Source organism: Ictidomys tridecemlineatus, chromosome 3, assembly GCF_052094955.1.
Source record: "Ictidomys tridecemlineatus isolate mIctTri1 chromosome 3, mIctTri1.hap1, whole genome shotgun sequence".
Taxonomy (NCBI): Eukaryota; Metazoa; Chordata; class Mammalia; order Rodentia; family Sciuridae; genus Ictidomys; species Ictidomys tridecemlineatus.
This window is the reverse complement of record NC_135479.1, coordinates 10,121,983-10,139,544: the sequence shown is the minus strand read 5'-3', so window position 1 is coordinate 10,139,544 and position 17,562 is coordinate 10,121,983. Positions and strand designations below refer to the sequence as shown.

Genomic DNA, 17,562 nt, shown 5'->3' with positions numbered 1-17,562 from the left:
AGCTTTGAAGTAGAATTTTGAGTGGAACCTGGACTGTCTCAGGACTGGTCAATCAGCACTCCTCTAATTATAAATTAAGATATATTGCATCTTAAAAGAGGCATTTAGGAAATAACCAGAACATTGAGCAAACTCTAAGGCATGACTTTTAATACAGCACTGTGCCAACATTGCTTTGCACCAGCTCATAAGGTCCAACTGAGCACACCTCTCAAATCTTACCACCCTGATACCTCACATCAGTGCCTTGAAATAGCCATGATTGGAACAGATGCCACAGGAATTGGGGTTCTACAAATCAGACATTTATATCTAAGAGAGTTGTTATCAGCAGGCCACTGTTGACGAATAAGTTGACCAAGTGTCCAGCAGTCCTGGTTAGTAGTATGGCCCTGTTAACTCAGAATTATTACATTTGCCCTGCTCTTTCCACTATCAACAGGGACAGATTAAATGATTGTTATGTATACTGGAAATAATTGCAGCCTTTGGGGAGTTTCAGCAGCAGAAATGAACACTGAGTTTATCAGGCAACTGAGCACCCCTCTCTTTGTCTGAAGAAGTGGCTGTTGGGAGTGGGATGAGACTTGTTTTGCAGAGCTTCAGGGGACAGCTTGAGTATGGAAAAGTCTTGTGAAAGCTACAGACACATTTTTATCTAAGTTGAGGAAAAGACTTCCTCTGTGGTTATGTGGAGTTATCCTAAAGTAGGAACAGATCGCATGGGGATCATGAAGGACCTGGTTCATGATGAAGCAGAAAATGACAGGAAAGAGCTGAGAGCCATTGGAAGGGATGCTGCTAGAGAGGGCATTAGACAGTCGCTCTTGCCGTATACTTCCCTCTGCTGATTCAGATCACTGTCGAATCTTCTCATAACATTACTTGATTCAGTCCCTTTTGCAATTCTCAGAAGGACTTGCCTGGCAGTGTGTATGTTGCAGAGTAGGTACAACAAGCAGCTGAAAACATAATTCATTCAAATTCAGAAGAAAAAAAAATTCAAACAGAAACTTCTATAATGCTTCACTGTTCTGTTCCAAGATTAAATGATTTTCATTAATTTGAGAAGAACTCACTCACTGTCAATCTATTTATGGTTTGGGATCTTGAAATCTGTTAGGATCATCTACTTTAGCACAGCTTGGCCAAAGAAAGGAAGAGATGTCGGAAAGGTTCTAATCACTTTAGGATCTTAAGTAGTGGAGGAGACTTCCAGGAGGAACACCCTGTTTACTAGTGAGGATTTCAAAAGCTTCCTCTGTATTCCAAGGCAGCCAGACAGACAGAAAAACAGGAAGCCCTAAAGTCCATCTACTGATAAGCATACACCGCATCTGCTGAGCTTGTTTAGATCCAGTTGAAGGCATGGCACAGCAGTTGCTGAGGCTGTCTAGAGCAAGTCAACAATGTTCATTGGAGATGGAAAGTCAGGCTAAAATTTAAAATTCTATGCATTACAAGTCAGGGCTCTCTTTTCTCTATTGAGAGGTTAGGGAGCCTGCCAAATATCCTGCAAGCACTAGACATCTTCACACATCTCTCTTCTCTATTGAAAATCAGTTCACTGAATTGGTCCGTTTGTGTACCATGTGATTATCAGGAGAATACTTTGTATGGTTTTCCTCCAAAAATCAATGAGTTTCCTTTACCCATCTTTAATCTGGCCTCAGACCTCTTTGCCCGTTCCTCTGCCACCTACATTTCATCTTCTCAGAGCCTTTATCCTCATCCACCAGCCAGCAGGCATTTCTCTTCATGTTCTCCCACTAGGACTTATTCTACAAATACATAGATGGCATTTATTTTGGCCTCCTGCTGTTTTAAGTGCTTTACAAATATATTTCTGCTAAGAGCTCTATGAAATAGATATTTTTATTATTTCCCTTTTACAGGTTAGGGGATGGAGGCATAGATGACTAAATCAAATGGCTAGTGACAGGGTTCAAATTGACCCTGTGACACCCTATCTCATCTCTAAACCACTCTACCTCTGGGCACTTTAAAGACAACATGAGGACAATTTAATCCCACACATTTAATGAGATTCTCAGGAAAAACAATGTCTGCACTACTCCTTCCATGGAAATGTGCTTTGACTCTCCCTCTTTCCCCAGAACCCAGCTTCTACTCATGAGCATACATCTTCATAAGCGGAGCCACAGATCCCCAGCAAAGTCAATGTCCCAAGCATGGCATGCATTTTACACATACACCCTCTTTTTAGAGAATCCAAATTCTAAATAATAAGAATAATTCAAGTAATCCAATTATTTAGTATTGTATTTTATGAAAGAAATTACATTTGTACATTTTGAGAATCCATATTCTAGTCCAGATACCACTCACCAAGAATAAAACTCGCCTACCAGAATAGCGATTCTTAAGCTGGGGCCACTTTGCATATCAGGGGACATTTGGCAATGTCTGATCCTAGTTTGGGCTATCGCTGCTGGGGACAGGTGGGGGTTCCACTCACATCACATGGGAAGGCTGCCAAATATCCTGCAAGCACAAAACATCTTCACACAACCAAGAAATATTATCTGGTCCAAATGCCAAGGTCAGCAAGCACAGGTCTAACATACTGTGCATTTAAATGGATTCTGTGGAGGGCAGCTTCTGCCTCTTTAAACAGTGCTCTCAAAGCTGTCTGAAAGCTTTATGCATACACAATCATATCACCTATCATCTATTATTTATGCCCATCTATTATATTAAATAGACTCAATTTATCTGTTTTGTGTTTCATTTTTCTGTTGTGGTTTATGAAGGACTTAGGCCTTTAAACTATTCCTAATATGAATAACACTTTTAAGGTAAATATTTATAGATAATGATCTCTTTAGTGATATGCTTTGCACTCACTCATTCATATATTTTTCTTTCCAAGAAATAGGTATTGGGCATAAGTTGTACATCAAACAATGTTCTTGGTGAACTAGTAGCTTAGTGATAAGCTATGACTAGTTACTGGATTAATATCATAATTATTTTTAAAAATGTTTTAATTAATCAAATATTATAAAATATTAATTAAACATTTTAATTAATACTTCCTGAAAAGTTATTATAGGGTGTATACTTTCTATAGTTCATTGTTTTCTATAATTATAAAAACAATGTTTTATTTAAGAAGACATTTTTTCATGGTATGGGAAAAAAACAGGGAAAAATAGAAAATCATCGATTGAATTATTCATTCTTCACAGAATTATTCGAATATGATGGTTAGTGGCATCACATGCGCAAAGAGCATTAGAAGTTGTTCCAATAACAGTGTCTACTCTTTCCCCAGGATTTTGCAACGAAACCAGGAGACTAAAAAGGGATCCCTCTGTGTGTTTACCCAAAGTACTTATTTTTAATAGAAAAAAACACACAGGAGTAATCTCAGGACATTTACTTCATTAAAAAGTTAATCAGCTTGCAACACCTTGTGTGACCCACCATAACATCTTATGTTAATTCAAAACAAACAACACTTTCCCTGAAAAATAAGCTTCCTTGGATCCTCCCATCCTTTCCCTCTGCCAGTTTTCTACTTCATGTATCATCAGAACTCCCTGCATGTTGGATGCCTGCTCTATTCCCTTCCTTCTATACTATTCATTTGTCCTTAGCCTAATTAGTCATTCATTTCCAAAACTCCGTTGTGACATCTTTCATCAAGGTCACCAGTAACATCACATTGCCAAATCAAATGGTCAAGTCTTGGTTCTCTCTTCTACTAACCCTAGTATTCAACATCCAGTGATTACTCCTTTTTTGGTACAACTCCACTTTATTTCACGTCTCATCTCATCGTTTGCCTTTGACTAAGCGATTCTCCCTCTCAGTCTCATCTTTCCAACCTCAACCTGGGCTGCTCCAGGCTTTAGTTATTGTATAAACTCCTCTATGTTCATGGTTCCAAATTCCATACAGGTAACTGAAAATTTGCAATCACATACCTTTATTCTGGGATTCTCCCCTGAAGCCCAGATTAATATGATGTCAACTCGATGTTTTCATTTGGTTTTCAGAATCCCTACCAAAGGTACTACTGCAACATATCAATTAATGAATCTTCTGCTCCAAATTCCTCCCTTTCCCACTGTCTTGGTAAATGGCACCAACATTCACCCAGGTCCTTAAAAATGTCAACATTTTCATGTCTAGTTCATTCCAAACTGCAAGACCTTCTAAGTACATAAAGAATGGACATTGGAGGAGTAATGTATTCTCTCTCTCTCTCTCTCATCTCAAACTCAGAGGAAGTAAGCAAACAAGCTGCAAAACAAAATCAGTTTCTCAAGAACATCTAAACCTTGCCCTTGGAATCACTATGGAGGTTGACAATCTTTCTAGGGTCACACATTTCCTTGGAACCCAAATGAAACACCGTTGGGCAAGATGCTGTTTACCTTCGGGGTAAGATTACATTGTCAGACAGGGTGTGTGTTTGCACAGAAAAATCTTTACTGTATCAGTAACAGAGCACCTAAACTTAAGAAGAACACAAGTTTGGAAGCAGCACCTGAGCCCTGGAGGTATTTGCAAAAGATCCAGCTTTCTGGGTCGTTGAAAGTCTAAGGGCGATTTGTGGCCACTTGGAGATTCTTGTGGGAGATTCTTGCTATTGAACAGGCTCACAGAGGTGTGATCAAGAGACAAAGAGGTGTGGAGGAAGGAGAGTGCTCCCTAATCCTCATTGCCGTCAGCCACCATTGGCAAGCCTACCTAGTGTGAGTAGGCATGGGAACCAGTTAAAGAAAGTGTCGATTCACTGGAGTGAAGCCGAGAACTCAGTGGCCTTTGTCTGTCCGTGAATGTGTCCGGAAAGGCAAAGAAGAGCGAGATTCTCCTGTGCGGTTTCTCATCTCCATGGTGGTAGGTGCTGACAGCTTCAGAGGGGGTACTAAAAGAACCCCCAGCCCCCCGAGCTGCGCTGCTCTTACACGATGAAAAGGACGCGGGGCTTGGATCCGAAGCTCGTTATCTGTCACTAAGGTAAGACTGAGCGAGGAGCACAAAGACAGCCGATCCTGAACTAATTACTCACGGGCTCTCTTGAGCTGGGTCTTTCTGTGGATGTGCTGCTAAGAGGCAGGTTTATGGAGCTTCCTTGGGCTCTGTAGTCATGCTTTATAGCTGCACAGACTGGGAAAGTTTTTCTTTCTCTTGTGTCATCTCCAGGGAGCTGAAACAAACAGATTAAATAGGAGAGTTCACTGATTGACCCGTTTAGGGAATGAATGTTCAGAGAAAGAGATGCAAGGATGAGGACTTAGCCAGATGGACCTGAAGGACTGACTGACATAGGGCAGCGTGGGCTTGGTGGAGCCTCAGTCTCCTGTCTCCTTGCGTGCCCGGCTCAGGTCGCTCTTCCATTTCTGCAAAGTGACAACCAAGGGCATTGAGAATTTAAAACTGTATGGTGAAGTGAGCTTCCATGGATTTGTAATTAAGTGCATCTTCATAACTAAAACTACCAAGAGAAATACTAAAAAGATGCTTGGTAAAAACACCTGCTGAAAGGTAGCTTCATTAAAGCCATAAGGTTCTCACCTTGTAACTTTGACTGTTGCTTAGGAGCAAATGGCACTGGCCACCAGCCGCCGCCTTCTTCAGGTTTCCATTTCACCAGAGGTGGCACAGGTGGGAGGAATCCAATTTGTTTCTGAAAGTTCTAAGTTCTATGTAATTGCATGGCCAAGGTTAACCTTAAATGCCCCACTTATGAAAAACTGCAATTGTTTCCTTTGAAAAGACCCTTTTTGTCCTGCTTTTATTTCCAATGAGCCTTGGAATAAACTTGAGAAGAAGTTAGGAGCAATGTCCCCAGTTCTGAAAGTTTCTGAAAGTGCAGAAACTTTCAGAAAGGGCCACTCGTGAGCAGTGTGACCTTTCCCAGTTACTTAGCTTCTCTCTGCCTCCTTGGCAACAGCCTTTAATAGAATCAGTCTCTTAGATATTATTTAATCTCTCTTGATATGATACCTGGCACACAGGGAGCACAAACTCAATGGACACCATTTTTATTAGCTCCTTTTTAGAGAGGAAGGAGACTCTGATAGAGAGCAAAAGTGGTTTAATAGCCAGGCTCAGGGTAATATCTCAGATGGCTCAGTTCCAAGGAACACAGGTCTGGTTCTCCAGTTGAAGAAAATAGAAGCCAATTGCAATTCTGTCATGAGGAAGGTGGAATACAGTTGCGATATCCAAGGGGGTTTTGGCTATTTACAGCAGCCCAGCTCTGCTTCTGCTCTGGTGTTCTGGCCAGCAATCACCAGCTTTTAGCTTTTTGACATTCATAAGGCATCCCTGGCCTCATCCTCTGATGAGCACTGTGTCTGCAGCCAATGTCAGGGATGATGGCATGTTAGGATGGGCTGGCTTGAAGGGCCATGGTGATAAAAAAGAGTCGAGGCCAGGGACATTCTGCTATGTGTACACAGTCTATAAGAAGGACAGAGCAGTCATTTCACATTCTGATCTTTTAAATTCCGCTATATGCAAGCATGTGCTTTAAAGTGTGCTAAAGTGCACAGTGGTCTCACCCACAATTGTCACTGTCTCTGCTCCAAGTCAGCCAGGGTAGAGGTTTCCATTTTGTCCCAGTGCTTAACCTTTAGGTGAAAACGACAGACACAGACAGGACATTGATTATTTTATAATGCTATCTGATTTACTTCTCGTAATGACCTCATTTTTTTTTTGGAGTCTGAGTTTGCATAGATAAATGGTGGAGACGAAATTCAAAGTTGGTCTGTATTTCACAGACCAATCAGGTCTTCATGATGATGGTAAAGGCATCATTTGGTTTGAAGAAATCCTAAATCATATATTTGGAATAACAAGTTGTGAGAAGAATCAGAAAAAGGGCCTCACAGGATGCAGATGTTCAAATATCTGAATCTGGTTCTTCTTCAAAAGGCCACACCACCCGCATCACAGAGGGATCAGTAGAACCTTGAACTCTGAGAGTCACTGGTCCAGAAACACCTACTGTCCTTGGAGACTTCCCAGGAATGTACCCTAGTTTTTCTTTAATGATCGATCAGAAAATCCACTATCCAATCCAAAGTGCTTTTTGTTTGCTTTTAGTTTTAGCTATACAGAGAATTACAAAATACAAATGAAAATAAGTTAGCTAAAATTACAAAAGTCAATAGAATGAACCCAAACCCACATAGCATCAAAACATCAATTGGGACAATTTTCCTGTTGTCATGGCTGATATGTCTCATAATTCAAATTTTTTTTAATTAGAAGATTCAAATGTCTTGACATTAATGAGACGACGAAGCCTTTCTGAAGCGGTTTACTCTTAATCTTAGACAGACTTTCATTGATATTCATCTCAAAATGTTGGAGAAAATGCTGTGTACTAGTTAATGAAAAATAATGTAAGGTAGAACCATTTAACATCTCACAGTGCTAAAGGAGAACTCCAGCACTATCTAGTTCAACTGCCTTACGATTTTGAAAAAGCCTTCTGTAAATCCTTTAAGCCGATTATCCAAATTCACTGGGTGAAAGTTCTCAATCTTCAATATTTTGTGTCTGTTGTTTGAGACACTAATGGTAAAAATGTCCTTCTAATACAGATATTAAATCTATATCCTCATAAATTCTGTAAGCAGAACATAGTCCCACCCTCTGGGCATCACAGAGCAAGGCCCTGTCTGTATTATGTGAATCTATGGTGTCCCATTTTGTCAGGCAAGAGTGTCAGCCGCTTGGAGTGAAGTCATGTTTTTCAAAACATGAAGTCTGTATTTCAAAACTTAGGTCTTAATGATTATGGTAAAGGCATCATTTGGTTTGCAAAAATCCTAAATAATATATTTGGAATAACAAGTTGTGAAAAGAACCAGAAAAAGGTTTTATTTATCTCAGCACCTCTATATTACAGAAAAGGGAATATAGTTGGTGCTCAATAAAGGCTTAGAATATGGAAGTTTGTATATTTAATAGTTTCTTCTTCTGTTATTTTTATTGTATAATCTTCTACTTTTGTTCCTTCACCATTACTGTGAATTCTCTTAAAAATAAGAGATCCAGAATCAACCATTACCCTAATGATCTGAAATATCTCCAATTAAACAAAACTTCATTACTTTCATTTGAAATTCTCTGTGGATGGGAAACCATTTTCATTGAACCTTTGCTTTGAGTTTCTGGGAAAGATGTCTTTTCACCCCATTTTCCAGTGCTCCCTCCTTCTCTGTTTGTCTTGATAGACTTTTGGGTTGGGCACAGATGGATTGACATTTCGCAACATGAGTTGCCCAGATTTCTCTGCCCGTGAGCTTCCCCAGTCCCTGGAGCTGAGGGCATTTGATCTCACATGCAATCTTTCCTGCTCCAGGTTCTGAGAAGGGTCATTCCTAAGTCCTTACAAATCCTAAGTAAGTGGGCCTAAAAAACGCATCTCAGGGGCCTCAGCCAGCATTTCTCGCAGCCAGTTCTGTTCTGTACTTTTGACTCAGTCCCAGGGTCTCCTGAGCTCAAATCCAGCCTTCACCCTGATTCTGCCTCCACCAGCTTCTTTCCTGATGAAGGTTTCCAACTTCAGTGATGGGACAAGATGAATTGTTCAGAGTCTTTTGCACCCAACATTTATTACCTGTTATGATTTGGATGTAGGTGTCCCCCAAAAGCTCCTGTGTGAGACAATGCAAAAAGACTTAGAGGAGAAATGATAGGGTTGTGAGAGTCTTAACCCAATGAGTGAATTATTCCTTGGGTGGGGATTAACTGAGTGGTAACTGCAGGCAGGTAGAGTGTGACTGGAGGAGGTGGGTCATTGGGTTATATATTTTGCATCTGGACAGTGGAGTCTCTCTCTGGACTTCCTAATGATCCTGTGAGCTGCTTCCTTCTGCCATAATCTTCCACCATGATGTTCAGCCTCACTTCAAGCCCAGAGGAATGAAGCCAGCTGTCAATGGATCTCTGAAACTGTGAGCCACCAAATAAACTTTCCTCCTGTAAAATTGTTCTTGTTGGGTTTTTTAGCCACAACAGCAAAAAAGCTATGTGACCCTGAGGAAATTTACCAAACTAGTTAAGCACCAATTCTTTGACGGTAAATATAATGGGGATAATATGGACACCTAAATCTAGGAGGATTAAGCAAATTCCTGGGTGTTACGGACCTAGCACTTAGGAAGCCCTTCTTCTTGGCTGAGGACTGTGTTTGACACTCATACTTCCCTGGTCTGAGCATCCTGAGCCCCAACTGCATCCCCGGGGCCCAGTAACGTTTTGCTGAGCCTCTTGGATGCAGTGTTCACCTACCTACATGCTGGCGGTACTCACTTCTCAGTTCCCAACTCTGTATCTCTCCTTCCTTCTTGTCCCTTATTCCTTTATCTGTTAAACCAAAGTCCTGACACTCTTTCCTCCCTTCAGCATCCTGGTCAGTGCTGCGGAGGTCTTTCCAGACTGAGAGACTCAAAGTGAGGGTTGTCTTCCATCTACAAGGTCAGGAGACGATCTCTCCAAAGTGAAGACACTCCACGCGCCTGGAAATTATGGCCTGTAATTATAACAGATGCTCTAACCGGGTAGCATATCTTTGGAAATGAGGAGGGAGATGTGCTTTTTCAGGTTCTGAATGCATTTCAGGTTTTACTTATATATTTATTTTTAATTGACACATAAAATATACATTTATCATGCATAATCTATTGTTTGAAATATGATACACTGTGGCAGCGCATTACCTCACGTTTTTATCTTTCTTTTTTTGTGTGTGTGTGATGAGAAAACTCAAAATCTACCTTCTTAGAAGTTTTCAAGAGAAAATCACATTTTTTCATCATCACTCAGCTGCACACCGTACATCTCTTGAAGTGGCTCTTCTTATAAATTTATTTCTCTATCTAAATGAAGTACTTTTATCCTTTGAAGGACACCGGACTCAGGTATTCATTCATGTCTGATTTTACCTGACAAAGGACCCTCCTCCTTCACCTGTTAGGGCATGAAATTCTCTCTCTTTCTTGGATTTTTTTTTTTTTTTTGGTTTTTGTTGCTTTCATTGTTGCCCACCCACATCCTCTCCATCCTCCCCATATCTACCATCACAGTTGCAATAATCAGCAGGTAAATGCTGGTGGCCATTTGAGAGAGCTCTGGAGAAGAGTGAACTGGTTTTCTTTTAAACCTCTGAGGAAATGACCTTGGGCTATGCACAAACAACCAAGGACATGAATAGAGCAGAGACTGGAATGTGGACCCTTTAACTCACTGATCAGGAACGCGACTTACATAGCTACGCGCGCGCGCGCGCGCGCGCGCGCGCGCACACACACACACACACACACACACACACACTCACACTCACATGCGCACACACTGCTTTCTAGCATTGAATCCTTATGATTCAGCTAATTCTTCCCTAAGCTTAAAGCTTCTCACTGCAGAAGGAATCAATACCAAGATAATTCTGTGGACTTTGACCCATGCAGGAGGGAGCTTTATTCTTCCTGATTTCCTGAGGACCTGCTGAATTGTTTTCCCCTATGTGTCAAAGCTTATTGGGATAATTACAAAGGATATCCAGAGACCAAAGGTCCTCCCACGGTCCACTCACAGGCCATATAATGCCATGATTTTGGAAGTATTAACCATGAAAAGGCAGGTCCCAGTTAGCTCTCATGGAGAGAATCCCTTCTGGGTCTGTTTATTTCTTTGCTGCTATTGCAGATTCTAGATGGTTTAACCTGGTGGGTTTTGCTGCTCCACAGTTAGCTGTACTTGTGTACACTGGCATGTATATCAAGGGCTGAATTTATGAGTGGACAAAGAAGACACATCCCAGGAAAGCTGGAGAGTCACCTCAGAATGTTGAAATACCTCCCTACAACCTGGTATCTGGAGTTAGAGGCACAATATATAATCTCCTAGATTTTTAGAAACCTGGTGAAAGTCTTGTACACAAAAGATAAGCACATCCACAGGTGTGATATTGACTTTTAAGCACCACTTACAATCTGGTTTCAGGGACCTGGGTTGCAATCTTAGAGCATAAAGTGAAATACTCTGCAACCTAACTTGTTAATTTGCGAGACATAAAGATGGGATAAAACCTGCCTTTCAGGATTGCTGTTAGGATCAGTGGAGATTGACATGACACGGAGCTCCTGAAGGAAGAGGTGGAGCTGGGCAGAGGGGGAGGGTGTCACTAAAAGTAGAAGCTGGGAATGTGTAGAGAAAGATTGGGGAGCGTCCCCAGCTGCTCTTGGGTTGGACCTTCAGGGTCATGCCACATTGCTACTTGGCTGTGCTTTTGTGACTTCCTGGCAGTCAAGGCCTAGAGAGTTCAGAATTTTGATAAGTGCTGTTCTGCTGAACTGAAAGTGAAATCTCCTTAGGAAAAGGACTGGGGCAGTCTGCCCACAGACAGGCAAGGTCACATTTCCCAATGTGTTGCATTGGGAGAGGAGGTAGAGGCCTGCTCTGCGTGACTGGCACATGTAAGCTGTTGCCATGCTTGGGCAAGCCTGGACCAAAAGCTCCAGAACCAAATGGAAGCCTGAGGGGATCGGAGGGTAATGGCCTGGGCCTTGGGCTTCTTTGGTTCTCATGAGATTTTGCTGCCATTTAGCCAAATATGAATGACTAACAGGGAAAGTATTTCCTTAACCTACTATGTCTCTTCTCTAAAGTGTTTCTGTATATGGGAGCTGGCATGGGAACACTCACAAATGGTTGAAAATCTGTCTTTGAGGATTGGTTTCTAATGTTTTTTTTTTTTTTTTTTTCAATGAGGGCATTCAGTCTATCTTTCCATCAGCAATTTACATGAGATTTGGGAATTTGGATTCTCATGAAGTTTACCCTTCTAAATTCAAGAGTCAACATTACTTCCCCTGATCCTAAATTCTACAAATGGAAAACGAACCTTTAGGTTCATAGTATCATCTTTCCATAAATATTTAAAATGCCTACCAGACTCCCAAATCTCATCCATTGCATTAATATTTCATAAATAATATCTACCACATGCAGGTGGAAGATGGCATTTCAATTAACATGAAGCAAAACATAATTTTATTAGCATATTAGCAGAGAAATATTTGTGTCCCATCTGTCTCCCCTTCTTCAATCATCAAAGCAGGTCACGATTTATAGTTAAGATTACTATAAATAAACTAAAAATCAGTAGCTAAAAATTGTTAAATTTTCAAGATACGTTAGACATTTCCGTAGCTGACTGTGTATGTTCTTGACTAAGGGAGAATTTGTTTTTGTTTGTGAGATACCTATTTGTTCAAGCCACGTACCACTCCGATGTTCATAGGGTCACTGTCCACAGGATGAATTAACCCAAGGAATTATTTTAAGTTTCCCAACGGCCTTTTATTCAATGACCTAGAATATTCCTCTTGATTGCATCTGTTGCGTCTGGAGCTTGAATTCAGATAAGAAAAAGTTATTTTGAATAACCTGGGATGTACGTTCATGGAACATTTTTTCGAAGCCTAGGATCTATTCCAAATGCAATTAGACTTCTCATTACCGTCTTTAGTGGCTTATTATGGCCCGGATTTCCTTCATTGGCCTAGAAAATAGGTATTAACCAAAAAGCAGAGTGGTGGGAAAACCCTTCGACTGTTACATGTTGGCAAGGGCCTCAAACCCGGCTGCCATTCTTTAGATCTAGCAGCATCCATCGCCGTTGGTACTATTCTAGCACAAAGGTCTCCCTCTTCAGAGGACTGCCATGGCAGAGCATCTATGGTCGAGTTGGAAAGAGTAAGCTTCTTACGGACAGTAATAGTCCTCAAAATCCTTAGTCACAATCTGCAAAATAACTCAGATATAGTTAACTATTGATTGGATTAAAGAATATGCATAAACCATTTCCGTGATCTTTTCTAGATCATTGCAGGCATTTGGCTTATTTGGTTAAATGACATATAAGAACTCTTAAAGTTGTTTTCCTGTTGTTGTTGTTGTTATTATTATAATTATTACTATAATTATTATTATTATTTTGGTACTGGGGCTTGAACCCAGGGGCCATTACTACTGAGCTATACTCCAAGCCTTTGTTATTTTATTTCGAGACAGGGGCTCTTCAAGTTGCTGAGGCTGGCTTCCAACTTGTGATCCTCCTGCCTCAGCCTCCAGAGTTTGCTGGGATTACAGTTAGGATCCACTGTGCCCAGTGCTTTAGAGACTCTTACTGGGAAGATTTAAATATCTCAACATGAGATTGAAGGAGAAATAGCCCCAAACTCAATTCCTCAGTGCCCCTCAAAAAGAATACTCAAGTCTGAGAAACTCTGGGATGGATCACTTCTGTTTTTAAGAAAGATATCACTGACTTGTTTTGTCTCTGTTTGTATAGATTATCATAGAAAATGAAATCCAAACCTTCCAGATCAGAACAGTATGATTTACTCTTTTCCTTCAGCACTATAGTGAAAACAGAAGTGTAACTGGTAGAAAAAAAGCATAGGAAATTGAATGCATGGAAATTCAAGAGTCTATCAAACTTACTAACTCCTATTAGCTCCCTAAATCTCCTATTATCTGTAGCAAGTGGCAATGCTTCCTTACCGAGGGGTCTCGGGAATGTGCACAGTAATAGAAAGCTCATCTCACGTGGTAGGCAATATTCAGCTGTAAGTGTTGCCTTAGAGGCAATCTTCCTAGGAGAAACTTTTGTCTTGCATTCGAAGGCCTTCTCAATTCATCTGTATCCACAGGGGATATGGGAATGGCGCCAGCAGTTGAGAACACTTGCTTTATTTTCCTCCCCAATAAAGATGTCCTGGGTTTTCATTCTGACAGCTTAAAACAGAAACTGAATCATTTAAAGGTCAAAGAAGTTGTAGACACTATCCAGGGAGTTCCTAGTCTGCGAGCAAATCACATCTGTGAGCTCAGTGATTCCCGGCAGATGGGATGGACTAATAAATAGACTCTCCGTCCATTGCCAAAGAGGACAACTTGTAGGCCGCTCTCACAAAATGGGAAAATAGCAACAGAGAACTAGGCTTTGGACGTCTGCTGAAATGCCACAAATACCAAACTCTGAGAAGGTCAAAAGTCACGGCACATATGCTTTCCATAAATCACAATTGTTTTGGAGCGAACAGTTCTGTTCAAACAAAGCCACTCCCAAAAGGCACTGTATGGGAGTTGGTAAAGGTCAGTGGTAGGTAACCTGGCACTGAGAACCACCACAAAGAGCACTGTTGTCACTCTTGAGATAAACATGGGTGGCCAGTACCTGATTTCTATGCTTCATGGCACTTGAAGTTCTTCTAGGCAGCTTCCCGTAGGTTATGAAGGTCAAGGCAATTAGATACTAAGGTCTGGGAAATTGCTAACCTTATAATTAACAGTGGGGGGAAAATGATAGTTAACTCTCTTTCTCGTATGGATTTGATAATGCAATCCCAAGTCCTGCAGAAGATGACCCCACTTTCTATTATCATTTGGTTGAGAATGTACTCAAATAAACATGCACTATGATTGTATCTTTACTACACACCAGGCACGGTGAAGGAGGTTCATGTTATCCTCATAGCCATCTAGAGATGTGCATTTTTCAGAGGAGCAAAGAGAAGTTCAATGAGGCTGAATGATTTTCGCAGCAATGCTGGGTGTTTCCAGTGATCAAGCCAGCATCTGAACTCAGACTCCCATCTGTCAGAATGCAGCCCCAATCCTTAAAACTTGAGGGTAGTAGATCTCCACCTTGAGGATGCACCAGAGTCAAACGACACCTTCAAATCAGAAGGATAGGGATGAAGCCCAAAGATCCACAAGGGTCGTGTGCTCCCCTGGGACTTGGAAGGAAGTTGTTAGAAGGCTACGCTTTATGTATTGATGGGTTGAGAAAACAGAACAAGAAGTTTTATTGCTTTGCCAGTAAAGGAAAACACAGGGGAACTCCTGTCCCAGAGACGGTGATTCAAATGCTACATTCTATGAGTTGTAGTTCACTTGTTAATTTGGGAGATAGTAATCTCTGAGATCTTCTGGTACCATCTTCAGGCCAAATTATTTCCTTCTTATGGTGGGTATGTGTTCAAGGACAGAGAGTTCTGCCTACGGTGGGGGGTGGGGAAGAAAGCTACTCCTCTGAGCCCCCCCACCCCACCCCCCCACTAACAGATTAGGGACAGTAGAGATGAGGGAGGGTGAAGGAGACATTTTTAAAGCACTGCTTGTGGCGTATCTATGTGAGGTAGCAGAGTATGAATATGTATTTATTAAGAAGTAGATAGGGGCAGCCATTTAAGCCCATCTGTACTCTACTTCCACAACTGCCTCCTCCGAGCTCATCCATTGAAAGCACCATTTACCTCGGGTGTTAAAAGTTTGTCAGTGTGGGACCCACGTCCTACAATGGCATAAAAGCACAGTTTTTAACATTTTCTTTCCCCCGTTATTAAAATATCAAGAGAAAAGTAAGATTCCTAAAACAGACTTTGCTGTACCAAGCCCCAAAGTGAAAGTGCTAGCATTTAACAGGGTTTAGAATGAAGAAGGAACAAGAGAAGGCCCTGAGGGGGGAACCCCTAGGATGCCCAAACAGTTCCAGCCCCGCATTCAACAGCCTTGATTAGCTCCCAACTGCTTTCATGATTTCTCCAATTGGTCTCCAGCGCCCAAATCTGATCCGTTTCTGGGCTCCCTCTTTCCTCCCCCCCCCACCTTGTTTTAAATGAGATCTGGTTTTACTTAGATGAATTAAATGTCACTATATTTGTTTCTGTGAATTGTTCCAGCAAAAATTACAGCATCAATGTCTGACTTTCAACGTCTGTAAGACTGTCTGCCTCTCTGGGCTATTTATAGCTGCCTTTTAAAAGGTCTAATAAATGCTTTTAGATGGCTATTGGTTTGTTTTCTCTTTACGCAGCCTCTGAATTAGTATGCTTCAGAGTGTCAACTGAAAATACCTGGTTTTGTTTTTGCAAAAGACATGTGTGTGTATTGTAAAATTTTAGATATATCAAAAATGTAAATAGAAGAAATCTGAGGAAAAAATAACCACACCAATCTGAGAGGGCCATAATTAATAGTTTGTTGTATATCATTTGCATTTTCTCCATGGTTAGATATATTTAAACTTAAAATGTTTTAGTTTCAAGCTGTTTTATAGTAATGTTTTTATTTGCACTAACCAATGTTTCAAATTTTTCCCTGTCATTCTTCCATTTCCTCACTTTTGATGATTACAGGGTAATTATGTCATTATACCATTACCTATAAACCAATAGCATACTTCTTAGATGGTTAGCTGAGAGCTACATTTTGTCAAAGCCTTCCAATGTAGCCAAGACTTTGCACTCATCCATTGTAATTTTCTTAGAATATTTTTTTTTCAAGTGGAATTGCTGGATTTGAGGGTTTACCAAATTCATAGACTATTATCACGTATAACTAACTGATGTTTAGAAATATTTCAAATTAAATATGCGCATCTCCTACAGTTCAAATTAGGTATCTATATATTTGAATACTTTTTAAATGAAATTTTAATGTCATGCATTTGTATTTGAGAAGTCACATTTCTAATAATTCAGTTATAGATTTAACAAATGTAAACACTTGGTAGTGCCAGATACATATTATTATGATTTTCTTAAATTCCACATTTCCAGAGAGGTCTGCAGCATAGTTGGATGCAGTTCTCATATTGAGTCAGTCTCCACAAACTGCCAAATCAAACAGATCGTATGAATTGTATTTTTTTTTAACTATCTATTAACTGGCAACTACAGGTGGGGAAAGAGGACAAATGAAGGAAGGGAGAGCTGGCATTTGGAATGCTGATTCTCTTACTGAAACTGATTCCCCTTGAGTATTAGTATCGTCTTTGTATTATTCAACCATTTATTCCTTCATTCCTTCAAAATATGATTAGGAAGCATCTACATGCCACACATTATATTACCATTACATTACCATTATCAATAGCGTGGATACAGTGGTAAGACAAGTGTGACCCTTTTCTCTCAGTGCTGACAATCTATTCCACGGAGCAAGACATCAATTCATCAATCATGCACGCTAGAGCAGGTTTGTCAAACTTTCCACTGAAGAGGCAGAGAATGTTTAAGGTAGTAAATACTTTAGGATCCGTGGACCACATGGTCTTTGTTACAACTACCCTACCTGTAGGTATGTATGATGTAGGGAGAGAGGATCTCCCCTTCTCCTCTGAGGTTTCAATAATTGAGCTTATGAAATAATCAGACAGCAGGGAGATTATTTCAAAACCAAAGAATGTAAATGTCTAATGTGCACTGGACACCACAGGACAGAAGGGGAAATCCCCGCAAAACCAGTGAGATATGAAAACAAACACATTTGCTCCTAGGAGAGGAGTGAGGGGGTGTAAGGCATCGGAGGGGAGAGGAAATGACTTGGGTGAATGATGAGCAGGTCCCTAGGAGAAGAAGCGATCCTCTGTGACAAAGCTGGTGGGGTGTGGGGTGGACTTCCAGTCTCCTCCTTGTGATAGGAGTTAATCTCCCCTGACTGATAAAACTCCTGGGGAAAGGAATTGATGACATTTGATTTTTCTCTTGAAAGATC

The 17,562-nt window shown here is 40.8% G+C and overlaps 1 protein-coding gene across 4 annotated transcripts in view; it reads left to right on the top strand.

The window, feature by feature from the left end:
- Kcnj16 (potassium inwardly rectifying channel subfamily J member 16) overlaps positions 1 to 17,562 on the top strand; it is a 51,092-nt gene that overhangs the window by 21,801 nt on the left and 11,729 nt on the right. The window contains exon 1 of one of the 4 annotated variants that reach the window (XM_005335990.5): positions 4,714 to 4,992. The exons of the other annotated variants lie outside the window; for them this stretch is intronic. The gene's annotated coding sequence lies outside the window, so the exon portion shown is untranslated. Of the gene's footprint in view, positions 1 to 4,713; positions 4,993 to 17,562 lie in introns of those variants that run through there. 4 annotated transcript variants of the gene reach the window in all.